General features: G+C 35.0%; 1 protein-coding gene across 1 annotated transcript in view; it reads left to right on the top strand.

Moving 5' to 3' along the window:
* Positions 1-12,179, top strand: part of OLA1 (Obg like ATPase 1) — a 172,446-nt gene that overhangs the window by 103,656 nt on the left and 56,611 nt on the right. The gene's annotated exons all lie outside the window — the stretch shown is intronic.

Genomic DNA, 12,179 nt, shown 5'->3' with positions numbered 1-12,179 from the left:
TAGTGAATAATTATTAGTAATATTGTAGGAAATGTTTCAAAATCTGTTTTGAAGCTTTTAGTTTACGTATCATCAAATTGTCTTTTACCTTAAAAAAGCAGCCTTAATTATATATTTTCTCATTAATTAACATCTTCCATAAACTGTTCTTGCTTTTTATGTTTTTTTGTTATAGGAAGAGATTTCTTTCTTTTTAACTTTCATGTGTTTTTAATATGTTTATTTTTTATTTTCTCATTTTTGGAAACTGATTATCTTTTTGCTTTCTCATTTATTTTTAATAAGTTTGGAAAACACACCTTTGATTAGGGAACTCTAATAGGAAGAAATCAATGACAGAATCAACCTCTAAACATAGTCACACTACCAATAAATTATGGTTGAAAGTGCCTGGTCTTGGAACAGGGAGACCTGTGTTGTGCTACTGATTTCCTTGAGAGTCTGGAGTGAGCCCAAGTCATTTTACTTTTCTTAACATCATAGTTATTTCACTTTTTCCCTATTCAAATAGAATGGAGAAAGGAGAGCGATTTGTCTGAGGAAATTGTACAAGATTTAGGATGGAAAAGGGGATTTCACATGTGGGTATGAAAGATATCCCTTTCTGTAAAGGGGGAAAACATCATGAGACAGATATTAGGATTGAAGGCAATTCCTTTGCCCCAAACAGCATGGTTTCTGATTAGAGTAAAGCCTTATGCAGTCATCCTTTAGTTAATTGAAACTTACTGACATCCATGTATATTTCAGAAGCATTAACTGTCTTCAAAATAAATTTGTTGATACTGCTTTTCCTTAAATGGGGAAAAGAGGCATCACTTTCTTCTGAAATTCTTGGGCTACCATTTCCTGGCCTTTCTTCTCAAAGAAAACTAGAATGCTGACTGTTATTACTCCTTCTTATTTCCAAAAACTGTGATTATTTGTGTCTAATTTTCTTTCCTCATATTAGATTCAGCTGCTTCAGAATAAATTATAGATTCGTGTTTCTCAACCTTTTTTTTTTAATTATCACTGTCCCTAAGGAAAAAAATTGAATTAAATTTCAATTAATTAAATTTCTCCCTAATGAGAGAAATTAAATACTAACAAGTAAGAATTTGTTGGATAGATGAGCTTTGGAGGGCCACAAAACATTTTAATAACGAAGTTTTTTCACCCCCAAGAACCAATTTTAGCCCCTCTGGGAGTAATATTACCCCTATTGTGAATTCATGCTATAGATTATCTTGTAGCAAGGCCAATACTGGTAAGTATGGTAAAATAGATGGCTTTTTAGAAATTTTTTTTCAGTTTGTTGTTAGCAAAAATAGGACTCTGGTTGGGTCTGTAACGCAATTTGGAAAGAATTAACATCTTTACAATACAGAATCCTTCAGTTTAGGAACATCTTATATTTCTATTTATTGAGCCAGGCACTGTTGGACACTTTTTGTATATGTTATTTAAATCTCACAACATGCAAGGTATATATTATTATCTCCATGTTAAAACTGAGGAAGGCCAAGTTTCAAGAGGTTTGTGAATTGCTCAAGATTTCATACTTAGTAAATTGTAGATCAAGTTTTTCAACCATATTAGTCCAACTACAGGGCCAATATGTTGGGTTTTTTTTTAAAATGCTTTTAAAAATTGTAAAATATGTCCCAAAAGATGCATTAACCTCATATGTATAGTTTAACAAACAGTTGTGAAACAAACGGGAGTAAAACCTACTTGCAGGTCAAGAAATAGAATATTGTTTAGCACCCCAAAATATCTCCATCACTTACCAGTCTTAAAACTTTCTGTCTTCCCACAGCTAACCATAATCCTGAAATTTATAATAATATCCTTATCGGTGTATGTGCCACCTGCAATGATAAGAATTATTTTCCTGAGTGTAAACTTTATATAAATGGTATCATGTATCTATTTATATGAGCATTTTCATTCAGCATTATTTTGTACAGTTCACTTATGTTGCATTTATCTTTAATTCATTTTTTTTTCTTAATGTAAAATATTTTACTGAAAAAAAATACCAGAATTTTAAGATCTGTTCTACTGTCAGTGGGCATTTGAATTTTCCCTCAAAGTTTTTTATAATCATGAGCAATGCAACTGTGAACATTCTTTTACATCCTGATGCACGTAAGGGTAGTCTAAGGCTTATATTTATTATAGAAGTCAGTAGTATATGTATATCTTCGACTTTACTAGATAACACTGTTTTCCTAGTCTGTGAGAGTTTATCCTGTTGTCATTACTTGGTATTATCAGATTTTTTCATTTTTGCAGTTTGATAGCTGTGTAATGATATTTGGTTATGGTTCTCATTTGCAGTTCTCTAGTTATGTAAGATTAGAGACCTTTTAAAATATCGATTGGCCCTTTAGGATTTCCTCTTTTGTGAAGTGCTTGTTCTAATTATTTTGCTCATTTTCTATTGGATCAGTGTCTTTTTCTCAATAATTTGTGAAAGTTACTTATATATTTTGGATATTAGTCATTTGCTTTGAATGGATTGCAAATATGTTCTCCCATTCTATGGCTCTTATTTATTTATTTATTTTTAAATTAATTTATTTATGGCTGTGTTGGGTCTTCGTTTCTGCACGAGGGCCTTCTCTAGTTGCGGCAAGCGGGGGCCACTCTTCATTGCGGTGCGCGGGCCTCTCACTATCGCGGCCTCTCTTGTTGCGGAGCACAGGCTCCAGACGCGCAGGCTCAGTAATTGTGGCTCACGGGCCCAGTTGTTCCGCGGCATGTGGGATCTTCCCAGACCAGGGCTCGAACCCGTGTGCCCTGCATTGGCAGGCAGATTCTCAACCACTGCGCCACCAGGGAAGCCCTGTGGCTTTTATTTTTAATCTTTTTAATAGTATCTTTTGATGAACAGGTGTTAATTTTAAGGTTAGTGTTTTCCTGTCTTGTTTAAGAAACTTTCCTACCTTAAGGTCATCAAGATAATCTCTTGTATTCTAAAAGCATTATTGTTTTATCTTTCACACTTAGCTCATTAACCCACCTGGAATTTATTTTTTGTAAGTAGTTTAAGGCAGGCAACCAATTTGATTTTTTTCCCCCATATGGAAGCCTGTTGTTCCAGCACCATTTTAAAAAAAAGACTGTCCTGGGCTTCCCTGGTGGCGCAGTGGTTAAGAATCCGCCTGCCAATGCGGGGGACATGGGTTCGAGCCCTTGTCCGGGAAGATCCCACATGCCGCGGAGCAACTAAGCCCGTGCACCACAACTACTGAGCCTACGCTCTAAAGCCCACAAACCACAATTACTGAGCCCGCACACCACAACTGTTGAAGCCTGCACACCTAGAGCCCATGCTCTGCAGCAAGAGAAGCCACCGCAATGAGAAACCCGCGCACCGCAACGAAGAGTAGCCCCCGCTCGCCGCAACTAGAGAAAGCCCGTGCGCAGCAACAAAGACCCAATGCAGCCAAAAATAAAAATAAATAAAATAAATTAAAAAAAAAAAAAGAAAAAAAAAGACTGTCCTTTCCTACTCCAGTGAGGTGCCTCCTCTGTCATAAATCAAAGAGCTTTGGCGTCTTAGCTCTTTCCTGAGGATCGGCAGATGAGTCTAGGTAAAAGTGGCCAAGAGCAGCAGTGGGATCCCAAACCTGCTGAGGTGAAGGTGAGAAGGGAAGATGGAATGAGGGGTTAATATCCCATGGATTCTATGGTCTTATGTGTGTTCCTTACATCATTTCTATACTTTCCTCATCCCCTGCTGTCCCAGTCTCTAGTCTAGATCAGGCACAATTAAAGTGTGGTCCTCACACCAGCTGCATCACCCTCACCTGGGAGCTTCTTAGAAATGCAAGCTACAGAGCTACTAAATCAGAATCTCTGGGGACGTGTTTTAACAGGCTCTCCTGTTGTGCACGCTACACAGAGTTTGAGGATCACTGCTTTAGAGCAGCCACCAGCCCTCTACCCTCCACCCCAGGGTAGAAGAGTCTTAGGCCTTCCCCTACCCTTTTCTTGGTCTAGTAATGCCTCACTACCTTTTTAGGTCCTTGGTACTATTAAGAAGATATTTTCTCTATTTAGACCTGCTTTATTGTTGTCTTTATAGGCGCAGTTACTCTGAATCACTTAGTTCATTAGTATTGAAAATGGAGGTCTCCTCGATAGAATTTTACCAACAATTTGCTTGATATCATAATATAACAATCTGACAGTTCGTGGGGATAAAGACCAATGTTAAGCAGGGAAAGACATTTTAGGATGAGTTATTTTAAGTAGTTTATTTATTAGTGAATATTTTTACATTATAACTACTTTTGCCTTAAAAAAAGTAAGTTACAAACAACATTTATAGTATAATCCGGTTTATGTAAAAAATGATAGCTGTATTTTTATAAGTGCATCAAAAGAGGTATGGAAATATGCTCAGTTGTTATGTTTTAACAGTAAACATTTGGAAACTAAAAAAGGTTTTTAACATTAAAGTGTTTGGAAAGGGACTAGTGGCTGTGAGAGAGTGAGTGATTGGGGTGGGCACTTTGACTATTTCCCCTCTATACCGCTCTGTTACTTGACTTTTTTTCATAGCAATGTATTATTAATTTTTTTAAGAAAAAAAAGGTCTAAGGAAATTATTTCCTTTAGGTGGCCTCCAAAAAAATAGGTAAATGCATATATATTGTCCTTAGCTGTTTCTGACCTGTATTCATCAAACTATAATTTTAGCTTTGCACTAGAGAAGTGTTGAAGTTTTGGGTTTTGAAGTTTCTGTCCAAGATTGGAAAAGGAATGTGGTAGGAGATGTGAAGCTGGAATAGATGCACACATGAGAAATCATAGACTTTAGGATCAATTTCATCTTCACTAGCCTAAAAATTTGGATAGGCAATGTAATTTATGAAGATTAAGAAGAAGCTCCTTATGTGTTTTCTTAACACTGACATTTTGAGTTACAAAGCCATTTTGAGTCATATCTCAAACTCTTTGCCTTTTAATCTAAAGTTTGGTTGTGTTTCCTCAGAAGTAGACCTTGAAGCAAGAATTAGAGTGCAGGTAGTCTTCTTGGGAGTTAACTCAGGAGGCACACATCAGGGAGTGGGGAATTAAGACCAGGAAGGGAAGGAAACCAATACAAAGTTATGTATATGAGCAGGCGGAAAACCCTGAGCAGAAGGGGATCAGCCCTTCCAGGGGTCTCTAGAAAACAGTGTAGAAAGTGTCTTGTAGTTTTTCTACTGGAAGGATGAGGAAGCTGGGGTAATTAATTATTAACTAATTTCCATCAGTCGTTGATTATGGGCTGCTCCTCGGAGTGTTAACTACCTGCCTGGCACCTGATGCCTGTGTGGTCTGCGCACGGTGCTTAGGCAGTTGCACATGCTTACAGTAAGAAGCCATTCAGCATGTACCAGATCTGTGAGGGCAAAGGGCATAGGGGCAGGGCACCAACAGTCTCTGCTAACATTTCTTCATCCAGTGTACATCTAAACTTTTTATCCTAATCGTTCTATTTATTTTTGGTTGTTCTTTAGGATCACAAGTTTAATTTGGTGGTGTTTTATATTCCCTGTTTCTGATTTATCTTTAGTTTTCCTAATACAGAGAGGTTATCTATGTGATTCTGGTACCAACTAGTTCTTGTAGGGGAGTTGTCTGTTTTTACTGTTTTCTTGTATTCTCTAACAAATGGTCTAAAGGTATAAAATGTGATTGTCTTCTTTTCTTCAGTTTATGTTTGTAATCTTGACTAACAGAATCAGGGACTTTAATTAGATGCAGATCCTAGGCTATAAAAGCTACTTGGAAGTTATAAGAAAAATAGGTATTTTGTTCACTAGGTATTTACTAATTATTCCTTAATACTTGTTCAAATGTGTCTTTATTTTCTGGGTAATCTTTCAGAAATTTAACACTCAAGCCTCTCTTCCTATGAAGTTTCCATTTGCTAGATTTGCTTGTTATGTATTTTTATGTAAATAAGCAGGAAAAACGTGAATTAGATATACTCTAGCATAAAACATGAGCCAACTTTTTAATGCTAAAACAATCTTCCTGAGTATAATGTTCATATATTCTGTCATAAAGATACCTTTTATAAAGTGGGTCTTGCTGTTGTGTTAAAACAGAGGCACTAAAGAAGGCAAGAGTGGGATAAACATTTACTATTGGTATTATTAGCTAGGTGTATTAGTTTCCTAGGGCTGCCATAACAAGTATCACAAACTAGATGGCTTAAAATAATAGAAATGTATTCTTTCACAGTTCTGGAGGCTAGAAGTCTGAAATCAAGGTGTTGGCAGGGCCGTGCTCCCTCTGAAGCCTCTAGGGGAGAATCGTTTCTTGATTCTTCAGCTCCTGGTAGCCCCAGGCATTCCTTGGTATGTGGCAGCATAACTCCAATCTCTGCCTCCATCTTCTCATGGCTACCTTCCCTCTGTCCAGATTTCCCTCTTCTTATAAGGATACTAGTCGTAATCGGATTAAGGGCCCACCCTACTCCAGATAGGCATCTTTAGCTAATTCCCAGCTAAGGTCCTACTCTGAGGGATTAGGACTTCAGCCTGTCTTTTTGGAGGACACTTCAAGCCATAACAAGGCATCAAGTTCAAGGTTGATTTTAAAGTGTGTATACATTGTATTTGGAAAAACAAAATTTGGAAAATGAAGGTAGAAAGCTTTAAGGAAAATTTTATTTTGTATTGATCAAGTATTTGGAAATCATCATACTTAAAAAAATATTTATAGAACTAACAGTTACTTAATTAAACAACTAAATAAGGCAACCAGGATCTTTTTTTCCTCTCAGTCTCTCTGAATGAAGTAATTAACATCCACCAAACATATGGTTATTAGCAGATTTCTTCTCATTATTCTTATGGCAGTTTTTAAAGTTGATTTTTTACATAACTTAAAAAAAAATTAAAAATATTTAAATATGTAATGTGTTTTTCACTAAAATCAAAAGATTCAAAAAGAGTATACTGTAAAAACATAATTCTCCTACCCACTTCTGTCTTCTCATTTACCCTTTTCTCCTTTTTAGATTCTTATGTATCTTTCCAGAACTAGTCTTACATGACTTAAAAAGATCGTTTCTAAAAGAACAAGATACTAAAAGTACTTGATGAGACTGAATTGCATTCATTCAGCTTTCTCCCCATATTCTCTCTGTTCTCGTGGTCTCCAACTCAGTGGACCCAAATTGTTTGAACTGAGTATCAGTATCTTTGACTCCTGTCTCTCATGTACTATTTATATCCCATCCTGTTGATTTTATCTCCTGAATATTCCTTGTATCTCTTCCTTCCTCCTTATTTTAAAAACTTCTTTAGTTTGGGCCTCATTTATGCTTAAACTGATTTCTTTACCTCCATTCTTGCTTTTGTTCTCCACAATTAGAAACTGCAGATCTCACTATGTTATTCCCTTGATTAAGATAACTCACCATCTTCCTATAAGATACTGCCAACATAAAGTCCATGGCTTACACATTTCTTTGTGATCCGACTTTGCCTGACTTATACTTTCTCAGCTCTCCTAACAGTGAACTAAACATTTTGGTTTCACATGAGCTCATTAACTACAACTCTACCCTTTTGCTGCCCCTTCAGTCCTGTTTCCTAGTCATCCTTTGAGATATAGCCTAAAGCAGAAGCTTCTTACTATTTAAAAAAAACATTTTATTGTGGAAAACTATACATAAAATAAAATTTACCACTTTAATAATTTTAAGTGTACAATTTAGTGGCATTAAGTACATTCACAATGTGGCACGCTCATCACCACTATCCATTTCTGGAACTTTTTCACCATCCCAGACTGAAACTCTGTATCCTTTAAATAATAACATACCATTTCCTCCTCCTCCCAGCCCCTGGTAACATCTATTCTACTTCCTTTCTCTATGGATTTGCCTATTCTAAGTACCTAATGAAAGTGGAACTATACAGTTTTTGTCTTTCTGTATCTGGCTTATAGGTCCTCAGTACTCACTATTATTTATTTGAAGACAGCAATTAGGAAGTGCAAAGCTGTTTAAGACTAGCATGATAACACAAAGAATGTATTGTGTTTGGGGCAAGGCTCACAAGGATTAGACTCATTTGAGACCAAACTACTTTAGAATCATCAATTTATATATACCCTGAGGGGAATAAACTCATATAACAACTGATGTTTTGGTGCATATGCTATAGGCATACTTTCCTGGATATTTCTATCTGTCCACTTTCTCCTTGCCTGTCGCCAATGGAACACAGATGGAGAAAATTAAAAATAGGACATGTTAGTATCCCCATAAACTCATTATTAGCAACCTCAAGTGGGTCCTCAGCTATATCCAGCTTTCCTAGTTGCTCTCCTGCTCTCTGCTGCAACTGCTTCCCTACTCTCCTCAAACCTCTTATTTATGTCCATTCCCTGCTTTCATCCATCCCTACCCGTAGCAGACAACCTTGCCTCCTATTTCAAAGATCAAAATAAAAACCATCAGACATAGGAATTCCCTCATTTTCTCTCTAATGTTCCACTAGCCAAAACTAAAGCCTACTGTTCATTCCTCTTATCTATGGCTAGTTATTCCAATTCTTTGAATCTTATCACTTACTAACTTTCTAGAAATCTTACACTATTAGTCATCCTTTGTTTTTTTTTTCCCTTTGTTGCTTTTAAGTGATTTTATTGAGGTAAATTAACATATCATTAAGTTCACCCTTTTAATATATATAATTCAGTGGTTTTTAATGTATTCACAAAGTTGTATTTCAGTCACCAAGTAGTTCCTTCTTTCTTGTATATACAACTCGTCCCTCTCAAACTAGACCGTTTGCATCAACTATTTAAAGATGTCTTTTCTAATCTTAAAAAACACTTCTTCCTGAATACCACACTTCTCATCCTTCAATTACCATATTTTCCCTATTCTCCTTCTTTAAAACCTCTTGAAAGAGTTATTTTTTCTACCTCCTAATAACTCAGTTCTATCTATCTGGTTTATCTGCTCATTAAACTCAAACAGTTTCCACCAGGGTCATTAGTGGCTTTTGCATTGTTAAATCCAAGGAACATTTTCAGTCATCTTGATTTGTCAGTAGTATTGGACACTGTTGGGTCATTGCCTGAACTACTCTTCCCTTGGATTCCATGACCGCATTCTCCTGATTTCCCTCCTACTTCTCTAGCAACTTCTCAGTTTCTTTTGCAGGCTCATCTTCTTATACCTTTGCTATTAAATATTGGCATTACTTAAAGTTGAGTCTTAGGCTCTCATCTCTTCTCTCAATTCTCTTTCTATGTGATGCCATCCGTATCCATTGATACAATTACTATTTGAATACAAATAGCTTCCAGATTTGTATCTCTAACCCCATCTGTCCTCTGAACTCCAGGCTAGTATATTTAATTCCTGACTTGACATCTCATGTGTTTCTCAAAGACAGCTCAAAAGTTAGCACATCTGAAATCAAACTCCTTCCCTCAAACCTGATTCTCTTGAGGGTTTCTTAGCTCAGTGAATTGTACCACTGTCTGTTAGATTATGCAAACCAAAAACTTAATCGTTTTTGACACATTCTCTTTCCATCATTTCTCATATCTAGTCTATCACTGAATTCTGGCAATACATATGGCAATATACAGATGTAATAATATGCCTATATTTTCTTGTATATATGCATACATATAAAGAAAAGATAAAACAAATATGGCAAAATGATACTTTAATGAATCTATGTGTACAGACATTCTCTATTATTGTAGTTTTTCTTTAAGTTTGAAATTATTTCAAAATAAAAGGTAAAAACATAGCAAAATTAAAATGTCTTATGACTTTAATGTATAGAGGTACAGTTAAAATACATGACAAAATAGCACAATGGGGGTGATAATGACGTAATTAAAAATTATATAATACTCCAGTTAAAAGGCAAAGAGTTTGGCAGTTTCTCAAAGAGTTAAACATAGAATTACCATGTGACCCAGCAGTTCCACTCCCAGATTGATATTTCCAGAAGAATTGAAAACTGGTGCTCAAACAAATACGTGTACATGCATGTTTATAGCAGCGCTATTCACAATAGCCAGAAGATAGAAGCAGCCCAAATGTCCATCAGGGGTTGAGTAGATAAACAAATTGTGGTATATACATACAATGAATATTATTCAGCCTTAAAACAGTAAATGAATGCAGATGCCAGATGTGGATCAACCTTGAAAATATTATGCTAAGTGAAATAACACAGACATAAAGGTCACATATATTGTATGATTCCATATGTGTAAAATATGCAGAGTAGGTAAATTCATAGAGACAGAACTGAAGATTGGTGGTTGCCAGGAGCTAGTGGGAGGGGAGAATGGGGACAAACTGCTTAATGAGTACACGGTTTTACTTTAAAGTGACTGAAATGTTTTAGAAGTCGATAGAGGTGGTGGTCACATCACATTATGAAGGCTTAGTACTAAGTTACTTTAAAATGGTTAATTTTATGGTTATGTGAATTTCATCTCAATAAATTTTTAAAAAATTAGTTAAGACAGAGAATGTCAGATTGGATTTTTAAAACCCACCTCTGTGCTGCTTGTAAGATACATCTTAAATATGAAGACATGGAAAAATTGGAAGTAAAGGATGGAGAAATATATACCACCCCTCTCAAAAAAAAAAGCCACTGTATTATAGTAATATCAGAGTAGACTTTAAAGGAGTTATAAGGAAGCATTTCATAATGCTAAATGTTCAATCTACCAGGAAGATAAAATAATTTTAAGTTTGTATATGCCTAATAACATAACTTCAAAATATATAAAGCAAAAACGGGTAGAACTAAAAAGTTCTTTAAAAAAGACCCAAATCTACAGTCATGATAGAATATTTTAATTCTTCTTTTAGTAATTGATAGAACAAGCCGACAAAATTTTAGTAAGAATATAGAAGATTTAAACAATGTGATTAAGGAGTGTGACCCAGTTGACATATAGAATACTGCACCTAACAACCACAAATGTACATTCTTATCAAGTACCAATTTAACGTTTACCAAAATTTTCCGTACTATTAGCCATATAGCAAATGAACAAATTTCAAATGATTGAAATCATAAAGAATATGTATCTGACCACTATGGAATTAAAATCAGCAATCAATAATGAAAAGATTACTAGAAAATTTCTGTTTGGAAATTAAACAGTACACTTCTAAAAGATATTATGTTTTAAGGAAGAAGTCATAATGGAAATAAAATGTTTTAACCCTATGATAATGAAAATACAATATTTCAAAATTTGTTTTATTCTTTTCTGATGTATACAATCAAATTCTATAAATTTATAGTCTCAAATGTATATATGCAAAATAAGAAAGGGTAGAATCAGTGTTCTCAAAGTATCCATCTGAAGGAGTTGGAAAAAGAACCCAGAGAAAGTAATGGAAAAAACAATAAAGATGAGAGCAGACATTAATAAAATAGAAAAGAAAGAAACATGTAATAAAGAGGCTCAAAAAAGGCCAACAGTCACTTCTTTGAAAACACTAATAAGACTGGTAAATTCTTAGCAAGACTGGTGAAAGAGCAAAAAGGAAGCCCAAAACTAGCACCAGGAATGAAAGAGGAGTACTGATCCAACAGACATTAATATGCTAATAGGGGGATATTATAAACAACTTATGACAGTAATTTGAAAAATCTGAAATGAACAAATACCTTTAAAGACTACTTAACAAAGCTAATATAAAGAGAAATTAAAAAACCTCATTAGTCCTGTATCTACTGAAGAAACTGAACTCATAATTTAAAACCCTATTATGAAGAAAACTCCTGGCCTAGGTGACTTCACTATACAATTTAAAGTCTTACACACATTCTTCCAGAGAATAGAAAAAGGGGGAAAACTTGCCAACTGGTTTTACGAGGTCAGAAGAGTCCTGATACCCAAACCATGCAATATAAGGAAGAAGAGTTAAAGACAAATCTCTTTCATGAACATAAATGCACAATCTTAAATAAAATATTAACAAACTGAATCCAGTAATAAATATTAATGATAATATGATATGACTAAAATTCTAGGAATGCAAAGTAGGTTGATATTAAAAATTAATGTACAGAATAAAGGAGAAAAATCATACATCTTTAAACGTTGGGAAAAGGATTTGATAATATTTGATTACTCATGATTTAAAAAAAAAAGACCTCTAGGAACAGAGGGTAATC

The sequence above is a fragment of the Balaenoptera ricei genome, chromosome 7 (genome assembly GCF_028023285.1).
Source record: "Balaenoptera ricei isolate mBalRic1 chromosome 7, mBalRic1.hap2, whole genome shotgun sequence".
Lineage (NCBI taxonomy): Eukaryota > Metazoa > Chordata > Mammalia > Artiodactyla > Balaenopteridae > Balaenoptera > Balaenoptera ricei.
This window is presented reverse-complemented; position numbering and strand designations above follow the sequence as displayed.